The sequence below is a fragment of the Balearica regulorum genome, chromosome 3 (genome assembly GCF_011004875.1).
Source record: "Balearica regulorum gibbericeps isolate bBalReg1 chromosome 3, bBalReg1.pri, whole genome shotgun sequence".
NCBI classification, from domain to species: Eukaryota; Metazoa; Chordata; class Aves; order Gruiformes; family Gruidae; genus Balearica; species Balearica regulorum.
The window spans coordinates 66,783,926-66,796,271 of NC_046186.1; the positions used below are offsets into that span (position 1 = coordinate 66,783,926).

Here is a 12,346-nt window from a genome sequence, read left to right on the forward strand (position 1 = left end):
TCAGTCTTGTCAAATGTATACCCCACGGTTATGCTGGTGGTTGAAACTTGGATAGTGCGAGTGTCATGCTTAAGCCCTGCGCACACCACTGTGCCCCTGCGCTTCCCAGGTGAGTGCTCCAGTCACCCGGGCATCGTTCTCACTCTTGCTCTCAGCATCGGCAAGAGGAGGGCTGGTGAGGAGCTGCCTGAGGCACATGGGTGCCAGTGGCTCAGACACCGTGCTGGGGAGCACTGGGTGCCCACTCAAAGCTCTGGTGCTTCCTTTAGAGGCAGATCTGAATCTAGCTCTTCCACCTTGCAGGTGAGCGTCCTAAAAATCCCTGTCCAGTCATTTTAAACTTAGGTGGGTCTCCTTAGATACTCCATTTGAAACCAGTCTACTTGGAATAAAATACTTCTAACAGGCGCTGAAGCAGAAGACAAATGTGAACATGATTCACGTGTCTGGGAAGTGAATGTTTGGCTTCCAGACCGTGTTGCAGTGAATGTAAAATGCTGCGTGCGGAGTGGATGTCTTATCAGGAGAAACCAAGGAGCAACGCTCCAAGTCTTGCATAGGCACAACCAGCTTGCAGGCGATTAGTAAAAACATTGTCCTGTGTGGCACATGCACTCAGATTTCTTCAGAGATGGAAAACAGAACTAGTTCCCCTAAGGCTTGATGCGTGCTCCAGGCTACCGGGTAATACATCCTCCCACAGCAGCTTTGGTGAATCTAGCATATATTTCTTTGGTCTGCAAGGACCCAAATCAAAATCTTTTGAACACATTAGATGGTCTGAGATTTTTACTTCAACAAGAAACCAATTTTTTTTTTATTTTTCTAAAAGTTTTTTTTGTCTTAGAATGAGGGTGTGAGTTGGCATCTGAGCCAAAAAAATCAGTTAAATGCACAGCTCTTCTGGTGGCAGATTGTTCCCTGTAGGAGGTCTCTGGTTGTTCTTCACTTCTCATGGGTGTTACAGAAGTAGTTCTCAGGGAACTACAAAAAAGGAGAAAGGAAGGTTGTTTGGCATCTTCAGAATAGAGTGTTCATGTAATCAGAAGAAAATATTGCATTGAGTTCTGTGAATGGTACACAGATACTATGGGCAATTGGAGCCCTATACATTTATATAACTCATAATTACTTAATTCAATTATTCAAAGAAAATTACTTCACACCCCCACAAAATACCCCGTATCTTACTAAGGAGACAGATATGCCTGGTTTTACACTCAAGTAATGTCACCTCCAGCAGAAGCTCATTTATTAAACTACCAGAATACTGCCGTATGATGCCTATCGTAACACCCACCTCCCACACACACAGGGCAGTGTGTGTCTTATAACAAAGGAGGCATTCATAGCTATTATCTTGAAAGGTAGTAAGGGCGATAAATGCATTAAAGGGACCAGAGAAATGTTCACTTCACCAAAGAAAAGCTGAAATAACTTAGGGGTGTTTTTACTGGAAGTTGAGGTGCCTCCATGCTCACTATCCCAGAACCAACATCCCCTTGTGTTGTGGGACCATAGCTTTGAACTTCACCTGAGCTTAACAGCTACCAAGGACTGAATCCAAACACTTCACCTGGTGCTCCCAAAAGGTCCAAAACTAAATTCAGACCTCAGCTCTTTGGCTAGGGCCCTTTGTCTGAGTCGCATTGCTGCTTCGCCCGGACCTGTTACCAGCAGGACGTCTGCTGCCAGTTCAAGCTCTGTTGCAGCCGGGAGCAGGAGCAGGAGCAGGGCTCCTGAGAGCCTCTCTGGTTTGGGTTAGACAGATTTGGTGACTGGATTCACTGCAGCAGGGTGCTAGCTGCAACTCATTTTATTATCGCTACAACAGCTCTCAGACTATTAATATGCCTTTTGTGCAAAAACCAGTCTGGCACTTTCAAGAAGGAAAAGGTGGTAATGAAGAGACTCTCAAGCTCCTAAACTCACTCCAAACTATTAGAAAAAAACATTGAGAGCTATAAATTCTTGGGACAGAATTAAAGAAATAAATGAAAAAGCAAAACCCAACCTCAGTACTGTCAGGTCACTCTATGCAAAGTGAGATCTCTGATCTTTCCATCCTCCATTGCTTTTGTTGAATATTTTAAAGAGAGAGATTTCTAGTGAAGCAGCCTGACAAATGACACTTTAAATTAGAGGTCAGCCCTCCGCATTGGCCACCTGAAGTTGGCGACAACCTGTTTGCCCAGTCGGTAGCTGAAGGTGTTCAGCAGGTTTAACTGCAAAAGCGACAACTTTGCTTTCTTAGCTCTGAATGTGTTCTTCAAAGCAACCCGCCACATCTCTGGTGTCGAAACCTGCAAAGCCCCCTGGGTCCCAACCCGGGCACAAGCTGCTTCCAAACCGGAAGAGCCAGATCTTGGGGGTGTTACACTAGCCACAGGACAGAGATTGGCAGTCATGAGGTTCACATAGGTTAGACTTTCCCCTTTCCTTCATCGAGTTTAACTCCCGAAGCACAGCAGATGCATGCTTTGCCTCAATGCCGTGTCTTGGCTGGTGCACGCAGGGGGCAGGAAAACTTAACGCGTGCTATATAAAGCAGCAGAAACACACACATTGTGTAACAAATGTCTTTTGAAAGGAGATAAAGAGACAGCCCGATTTCTTTCCCTTTTTTGTTTGCCTGTGTCCTCATTCCCCTCCGCCCACCCTGCTGTCTGGGGGAGGTTTCACATTGCATTAGCGTTACCGCCCGTGCCTCGGCCGGCCGTCACAGAGGCTTCACCGCCGTGCCACCGCCGCTGGCTGCCTGGCAGCTGGTGCGCAGACAGCCTCCGACGGGCAGCACAGGGACCTCTCTGCGGTGACAGACCCTGAGCCCATGGGGCGGGAAAGGGTCTGCAGGCAGATCTGATGGGGAGCAGAGCAGCGACACGGCGTCGCAGCTCTGCCCATCACTAGTCACCACTTCCAGCTGCCGTAGGTAGGGTAGCTTTAGTAGCTCTTAAAGCCTACTGTTTTAACTCTGATGATCCCCAGTTAGACTTCGGCTCTCAGCAGTGAAAAGATACCTTCTTTCTTTTTTTTCCCCCAGGGAACTCCATGGTACTGTGCAATGCCTCTGGTATCTAACCTCATTAAAGGAGAGTGTGTACTGAGGAAACTCTCACCTCCCTCAAAGGCAATGACTCAAGATACTAATCAGTGCAATGAGGATGTCTGAGGGTTTTTCCATCCACTACTTCAGTCTGGGCTGTATTTTTCCTTCCCCCATTACTGCAGCCACAAACCCTGCGCTCGCACTCCAAAGGAGGGCATCCAGCCACTTCTTGTGCAGACTGCCTCGGGTATATTTAAATCTAAGCCAAGTGGCAAATAATTAAAAGTGGCCCTGAGCACACCCAGAAGAGACTGTTTTCTGCCTTTCCATACTCTTATCTCTCTATTGCCCTCTTTTACTGTTTTCTTTGGTTTCCGTTATTGTTTTACCCTTGCAGCCTTTTGGGGTTCGAGCAGAGGAAGACACCCCTTCTGAAGAAGACTCTTAAAGGAGATGTGGCTCCTACATTTGGCCTTGAAACATATTCACAGCTGCTGACCATCACGATTTTATCCCTGGCTGTTGAAGAGATGAGATAGGATCACCCTCAGGATTCAGAAATATGTCTTAATAAGGCCTGACCTAACAACACTGCACCGGTTAAATTTGCTCTGTTCATATCTCTGGAGCTAATGTTGGGAAGTTCTGACCTTTTTGATGTTATGAGTAGTGAAGGGACTGACAGCAGCCACACACAGAATATGGAGATTTTCTGAAAAAAACTGGGACACCCCCGCTCCCACTTACTTTCCCTGACGGTGCATGCCCCAGTCCTTCAGGCCCGACAGCAAATCCTCGTCAGGGCTTACTGCTAACAACACCGAGCCACCTCCAAAAGGTTATTATTAAAAGTCATTCATTACATTAATTTGCAACCCTCATTTAACGTCAGCAGACCTTTATCTTTCAGCCTGGGGGGTTATGCTAGCTCCTGCAAGCCAAAACCCAATCATAACAAGTGTCTCGGGTTGTAATTACAGGGTGATTTCCAGTGATACCAACTGCCTATTTTGCCTCCATACATTTTCAAGGCCAAAGGTTGCCTCCCTATTTCAATTCCTCTGTGTCTACACGAGGGGGGGGGGAGGATCTTTTAATAAATTGATAAATTATTGGGAAGAAAATATATTATGAATAAGTGGAGCACCAACATCTGTGCTGGGCACAGGAGGAGGGGAGAGGGGGCTGGCTGAGGCGGTGGCAGAGCGAGATGTCGGCAGGCAAGGTGAACGCTCGAGCAACCGCCCGCTCGCTTTGTCACTGGGAGGGGAAAGGAGCGGTGCAATTTCAGACTTCATTCCTCGTTTCTTCGAGGCCGGTAAGTTGAAGTCAGTTCAGATTCCTCCCACATTTCTCCTCCTCCCCCATCACCACAGCGCGTTAAACCTTCTTGAGTCGAAAAATCAGGCCTGCTACTCTCTCAGCTCCATCCTGCACCCTTCGGCAGAGGAGAAGCTGTGTCAGCCAGATGCTTGGGCAGGTGCTTAAAGTTAAATACGCAGCTAAGTGCTTGGCTGGGTCAGGCCCCTCCTAGTTTGGAAAAACATGCTTTTGCAAGTGGTGTTTTAAGAGATTTAGGATGCTCTCTTGACCAAGTTCCTTCATAATTCCCTAGCACAGAGCTAGAATCTCTCAAAATACTGTTGTTACATTCTTCTTTTTTTTTCTTCCAAAAATAAATCAAGGTGAAAATATATTTCAAGAAGCAAGCAAAGAAACCGAGGCATATTTATATTCTGATTTACACAACAATTAATGATAAGCAACATAACAAAATCCTAGATGAATGGAGGGGGGGAGAGTTATGAATATAAGCACTGCTGAAACATTTTTGATGTATGTTTTCTGGTCAGGATGAACAGTTATGTTTATCCTGAGCCAAATTCAATGAGCACAATAATTTCTATTGAAAATAACACTGGTTTTCACATTATTTTGTTATGCAAGTATTTGATAAATACACTGGCGATGGACTACCAGAAAGACAGTATTTTACCTAGGGAAGGTGTGCTGAGTCTAAGACACAACAAGGGATAATGAATGATTATGCCAGAGAGTAATTAATTTTATTGGTTATATACAAAGAATTATTATTTTTTTCTACAACCTGTCACATATACTACTGTGTTCATATCAATTGCAAGCTAAATCACTTTTTTTTTAATCCTAGCTGTAAGAAAAAACTTAAAGTAAGAGTAGAGCCTAGAAAGTGGAAATAATTGCAAGAAATTTTTTTTAAGTTAACTATAGGCATAAGGAATTTGGTCAGATGTTAGAAACACATCCGACAAGACGATCCCAGCCTATTTAAAGGTTGTGGAATGCATCTCTCCCTTCAACAACGCAACTGTTGACAAGCTGCCAAAACTCTGAATTGCAAATCCTCCAACCATGAATAAATCAAAGGAAATTCCAAGATATAACTAAGGCAGTTTAAATGACTTATTTTGCTATAGAAACTGCAAATTCTCCATGAAGATATATGGGATCTGCCATAACAAGTCAAACTTCTTTAAGCCACCCTCGGTGGGTATTATGACTCTGCTGGTAAAGACACGTTGTATATAATCCAAGCATGTCTGCAAGGACCTGGTCTGGTTCCTGCTGAAGACAGTGAATTTTGCTGTAGGCTCAGTAAGTTCATTGGAGTGAAATGGCCAGTAGGCTGCACTGTTGATCTGGGAACACCATGTGCTTTTATTTCAGGTGGTATTTATGTGGCTGGGGAAAATCTTCTCCTCCTAGGGAAAGGACCTCAGGGGAGTGCACTCAAGGAAATGCATTATTTCGAGTAGCACACTTATTTAGCAGGCTCTAGCGAGTCAACCTGCCTGCTGCCATCCCAGGCCCTGCTTTGGCCTTGGCAGTTAGCAGTTTGGGCCATGCAGACTGCTTCCATTAGCATGGCTGGCTGGAACAAGGGATGTGTTTCCTGGGCAATTGACTGCTTTATTTACAAAGAAGGTGCAAAGACCCATTTGCCTTAACAGGGAGGAAACAATCAGGAGAGCCCTGTAACCCACGAGAAGCGGGATATGCCCAGTCCCAGAGGCACGGTGCTTCACTGTGAAGACAGCCAAGCCCCACTGAACTCTTCCCCCATCCCGTGGGACGCTGGGGTGGGTGGACTGCTGATCCCTCAACTCTCGTAAACTCTCTTAATAACGTCGGGTTCAAAACCTTCTCTGTACATGACTTTATCAGATCTGGTCAAGAATTTTATTACTCTCAGAGTCTCTTGACTCCTTCCTGGAGAAACTTTCAACCATTTTGTAAAGTAGTTGGCTGCTGACAGGAAATATTGATTGCCTACTTCTGCCTCAAGCAAAGGCTTGCACACATCAAAACCAAACCAAAAACAAAGCAAACCCATGATCCATTGATGATCCCATGAGATAGGGCTGCACAAGGGCTGCTCTTGTCTTACACGGATCCTTTTCTGTAACACAAACATCATCTCTCCTGTGCCAATGCGCTTTACCCTGCCTGTGTTTATGTGGTTCTTTATGTGAAGGGACTGCATCGCGTTTGCTGTCATTGGGTTTGTTTCTTTTTAACCATGATGCTGAGGGAGGCTGAAGGACAGGGTGACGTTAGGCCACTTAGGGAGATATTTTCATCTCTTCGAACTTCACAGCTTTTTTATAAATGATCACTTATGAAATCTGCTGGCTCACTTTTTCTTTTGGGGTTGCCATAGTTCTTTTTTATAAAATAAAATATTTGTGTGGATCAGAAGTATTGCACAAATAGGTAAGCTGCCATAACCTGTGAGACCTCTGACAGCTAAAATTTAAAATTCATCTCTAAACTTGGACTTCAAAACCAGACTCAGATGATGACTGCTGCTTTTTTCTTTTTCTTTTTTCAATCTTTGCTAGAACACTGTCACAGTATGCTATTTATTATGTCTTCTGCTTTCTGAGGCAGGGCCACTTTACCATTTGCCTACAAACTATTTGCTTGATCTGTTCACATAAAAATCATCTTTCCTGACATTTATGACATAACAACAAAGAAATACACTGTCCTAGCTATTCAGAAATTATTGTTCAAACTTCAGAAGTCCATTTTCCAGATTTCCGTAATTTCCCCAAATTTGAACAGTTGCACAACTCCACATCACATTCTGCATCTGAGACTAATATGAGGCTTCTTTTGGGTCCCTTATTCTCTAGCATTGCTCTGCATGACCCATCTCACTACAGTCATGTCATCTGTGAGCCAGCACCCATATTCCTGTGCAATCCCCAGGTGTTACTGCATTTGAATCCTCAAATTCTCATTCTCATTTTAGAGTGTTTCATGTCTTCCTTTTTTGCCCATTGTATTGGAGTACAATTCCTTCAAGTGGTTGAGTGGGCTTCACCAAGCTTTTGGGATGGTCTGTTGCAAGCAGCCTCAACCTTATGAAAGTCCATCATGACCTCTGGGTTTTTTCTCACTGCACCCATTTAATCCATTTGCCTCAAGTTTCTGTATCGTCACCAATTTCCATGGGTTTACCAAGCAAATATAGTGCTTTTCGAAAATCTTCACAAATATCACACCCAGTTTTACATCCTCCTTTCCCTCATGCTTATTCAACAGAAAGTCGCCCTTGCGAAACTTGAGATGACAGGCTGCCGTCCAACCAGGGGCTCCTTCCGCTTCCACTGGGCTACTGCAGGGATTCTTCAGTGCATTGCACATACCCCTGGCACCTCCCCTCATCCTCATCTCACTGCCTTTGCTTTGAAAGGCAAAATATAGCTGAATACATAACAGTTGCCCGGAGTCTGTTTATCCCGTAAATCTTTGCTGCAACAAAGGTGTGCGCTCTCTCGTGCGTTCGTGCGTGCATTCCCTCACTCTCTCTGAAGGCTGCAAGGGTTAGACGTAGACCTAGTCCCTTGGGAGATGATTTCCTGGGATGACAAGGATCTCGCTCCCCAGAGATCAGAAGCTTCTCATAATTGTTTTAAGCTCAGTATATCTAATGTGCACATCAGTCTCACCATGTCTGGAGCTGCTGTTGCAACATCTGGCTGAGCACATCTTGTCAGCCACACAATAGATTGAGTCAGGAACACCAAATCTTTGTGTGCCTTGAGCCTTTGGGGGTGAGAAAGAGTCCAGACACTCTACCCATCTTGCGGGTCAGTAAACAAATTCTTGAGGAGTAGATCCGCCACCTAGTACTGTTTCCTGAGGAGTGAGACCCACAGGAAAACTACCTCTTCCTGGGGTCCAGTCAGAACTCCCAGAGTTTCACTTTCCCAAAGTTTTAGGGGAGAAGCAAACCTGGCTTATATATTAACTCTTCAAGAACACAAATGCAATACGTAACCAAACATGCAAAAATGAGTAGATACATGCGCATAATTTTTCTGGGGTTTTGTTTGCTTTTTTTTAAGCTTTAATTGAATTCCAAGGATAAACATCTTCACTGAATAGCTTTTGTCCCTAGTGCCTTGGCTCATCCACCCTCTTGGGCGTTCTTGGTAATTCATGTGCATTCAATAGTGCTGGGATTTCCCTGCCTTAAGGATTTCCTCCTGCAGGCTGTTCCTCAGCTGTATAAGCTGATCGAGGTTTAAAATGATTCAAGAGGGTACATTCTTCATCCTCTGTCAGATCAGTTTCTGATTCACGCCATCTGATGACAACAGTACCTTGCTAGGTGACAGCATTGCCAAACTAAGTTATGCAGTGATGAACCAGTTTGAGTTGACAGGAGAGAGAGCTTATTGCTCAGAATGAGTACTTTGCAATGCTATCGCTAATTATCATTGTGAGCCCTGTGCCAGGTCCTCCTAGGAACGTTAGTTCGAGTCAGAGGGTGAAAGGTAGTAGCAACGCAAAGATCAGACTTCCGATAAAATGGAGTTTTCCATATCACGCAAATGTATGGGATCCATAACCCATAAACCGTTCTTAGACAGATTCTGCAAATCATCATGTCTGCCATAGACACCAGTTGCCTCCAGCATAACAAAATATTACAGTACTGATTCTCTTGCATGTCCTGACTAATATACCTTACTTGGCTCACTAGAGTGCACTGGATATTAATGTGCCACAAGGACAATGCAGAGGAGGATCCAGCAAAATAAATGGTCAATACCATGGAAGAAACCTATCCTCCCACGATATCAAGAAGCGTTTAATAAGAGAGATATGATTTATATCTGTTACCAGTGACACTGGTACGTTAGGGTATTGTTCTAAATTAATGCATCTTCTCATTCAGAACACAGAAAAATAAAGGCAGAATTTTCTAGTTTACTCCTATCCACATATCTTATTTTATACTTGACATCTGAATTCTTCCCCCTGTGAGTTAGAGTCCTAAATGAAATATTCTAAACAAAAGCTTGGATGTTTACTTGCTTTGGAGCAGTTGACTTCTCTATCAGGAACATTCAATAAAGCCAAATCTTCCAAAAAGCAATTCACTCCAAATTAGAAGTTGGTTTCAAATATTTTACCTGGCTGCGCTGTCAGCAGCAGCCAGCTCCTCATGTACAGTCCTTTGTTAGAGTATCTCTTCACAAGTTTGGATATTTGAATGCAGTCTCACACATAGCCCTGCTGTAATTTCATTGTTCCTGTGAAGGACTGATATCCGAATGGGAACATCACGAAAAGATCATGCAATAGGAAATATAACCTGGTATAAGAAGAGATCCTTCTAGCATTTCTAGGTTTTTTAGCTGTTTTGTTTATTGTTATCTCCCCTTCTTTTGATCATCAGCTTACACTTTAAAAAGACCAAGTGTCCCATCCCTGACTCTTGGCAAACTGTGAGCTTTGCCCCTTTTTCAGAGCCTTCCTCTGTCCTGGATGTTTGTAGCCAGGGGCTCAGTCCCCCCAGGCCTCCCTGAATGGCCACCAGATTTCTGTGCTGATGGGAACAAACACTCTAAAACATACAGTTTTTCTTGTACCTTATTGTCAGCTGTCAGTAAACTGTCACTAGGCTGGTGACGAAGGACAACCATGAAAAATTGTACCACTGAGACAACAGGAAAATGTTTAAAAAAACTTAAGCTTGCTGTGACATCGTGAGTTTGCAGCACTGAGGGTTATGCTAGCAACCATCAGCACAATGTTATAGTTAGTGAGATGGAAACAAATAGATTTTTAAATTCAACTCTGTATGGTTTTTTTCAGCCATGTATAATCTAAGGACAGATACATTTGGTCCACAAAAGTACAGATCTGGTTTTGGTTGCCATTAATACCTTTTGTACCCACCTGGAAACCTCAGAAAGTCAAAGCAAAACTCAGCTCCAGGCAGCTGCTCATCAAAATCATGCAAAACGAAAAGCCAAATCCTCTGTTGAATTAAATCACAATAGCTGTATTCTAGGACCTACACCAGCAGAGATGAGGCACTCTGCACAGGAGCAGAGGGCTCCCAAGCCCTCCCCGTGTGCTAGGACCAGGCTCAGGTCTCCCCTGGGGCCAGGAAGCACCCTCCGCAAGGAAATCTGGCCTCCAGCATACGGTAGAGGGTTATCTAACCCAGGAGCATGGAAATAACTGCTGGGTTTCCTGTGCTATAGAAATAGGGTTACCCATTACACTGCCACAAGTGTTGTGCTTGGAAGGATGCACTGTCTGAAACAAAATCTTGGCCAAAGAGGCAGACAAAATCTGCGACTGAAAGAACTTACAAGTTAAGGCACAGACCATACAATGATTTTAAATATGTTTAGTCAATGGGGCCTCTCTGGGTGTGTTAAGTTAAGCACATACCTCCAGCTTTGTAGGACCAACCCCCCCTGAAATTTCTCTCTGTGGGAGTTTGGTACAGAGACACAGTTTTTCCATCCTCTCGGTCTTTTCTTCTTATGGAGCATTTGCACACAAAACCTCCCACAGCTCTTCCTGAGGTAGGAAGCCTTTGGAGGGTATGCTGGAGAGCTCAGTTTTTCCTTCACAATGAGCAAAGCAAGTACGATTAATGCACAGAAAGTAAAGCCTTTCCCCCCCAGGAGCTGGAAGCTCCTTTTCTGGCACTCCCAGCTCTTCTTAGCAAGCACCAAGCATTAGTCATGAACATGAACTCCCCAACCCCCAGCCCAACTGGGGTGCATTTAATGCTACATAGCACAGTCCTTATTCATGTTAATAAACACCCGCTCACTTAAGTAATCCCATTGATGTCATCAGCGTGAGCAAGAATTGCAAAATCTAGCTGCTTTTAAGTAGCATTGTGTGTTACGGGGTTGGCTTTAGCGCAGATATACATTTTTATCCATTCAGCTTACACAACCTGTCTCATCACCCACCTGAGCTCTGGGTTCCCCACCAAGGTGACAGATGCTTGTTCATCCCAGAAGCCATGCAGCTTCCTGAGCTTCCTTCTGCCTTGCCAGAGGATTTCTGTGGATACAAAGCAACAGGGTTCATAGCAGCTCTCTCCTTTGCTTTGGTCCCTGGTATCACTTTCAAAATTACTGACAGCCAACTCTCTTCTATCGTTAGGATCCCAGACGCCAGCAGAAACCAGGTGCAAAATAAGGAAATAACATTTCCAACTCAGATATGCAATCTGAATTCCTAAAGTACAAAGGATTGCATGTATGCTGTAATGCAAACCCTGGGAGGTAATATTTGCCTGCAGTTTGACTTTTCACTAAGATAATGAAGGAGTAAGCATACCTCTGAGTTATGAGTTGAGCAGGTTCCCCCTCTCCAGCTGAGCCAGCCTGCTCACATGTCAGAGTAGCTCATAGCTGGGCAGTAGCTTAAACTCCGGTGAGAGAGACTGGAGCTGATAGGACTGTGGCTGGGCATTTTGGGCAGGCTATAGCCACGTACGCTGACTCCAAATGCATTTTCACTGAGAGGTGGGTGACTTACTAAGCTTTGTCAATGAAACAAGGTGAGATGCTCGGGATCACATAACCACTTTGTTAATACAATAGCCTTTTTCTGAGCATAAAGAAAGCCTGCCAAGAAATGGACAGTGGTTCAAGCTGTGGTTTAAGCACTGATCTTTCCAGGTGGAGGATATGAACAAGGCCCTGGGCAGCTCTTGTGCATCCTGCTGGAAGAGGGCACAGCATAAAGCAGATGCCTCACAAGTTCTCCAAGAAGCTTGCCCACCACTGAGCAGGGCTCCACCTCTGAGGAGATACGGCAGGGCTGAGCAATGTGCCAGCCCTGGACTGTGCAAACAGCCCCACGCTGGAGGAGCAGTGGGGTGCAGGGAGAGCCGGTGCTGGGAGGACACATGCAGCAGGGCACCATGCGCTAGTGAGGTGTTCACTGTTTACTCATCATCTGGTGTCCACCACTGGGTGA

General features: G+C 44.7%; 1 long non-coding RNA gene across 1 annotated transcript; it reads right to left on the reverse strand.

The window, feature by feature from the left end:
• Positions 1–409: 409 nt before the first annotated feature.
• Positions 410–11,789, reverse strand: LOC142601009 (uncharacterized). Its single transcript, XR_012834561.1, has 3 exons — positions 11,702–11,789; positions 11,329–11,422; positions 410–984 (listed from the first exon to the last, which is right to left on the reverse strand). It is a non-coding gene; the product is annotated as an uncharacterized LOC142601009 (long non-coding RNA).
• Positions 11,790–12,346: the final 557 nt, after the last annotated feature.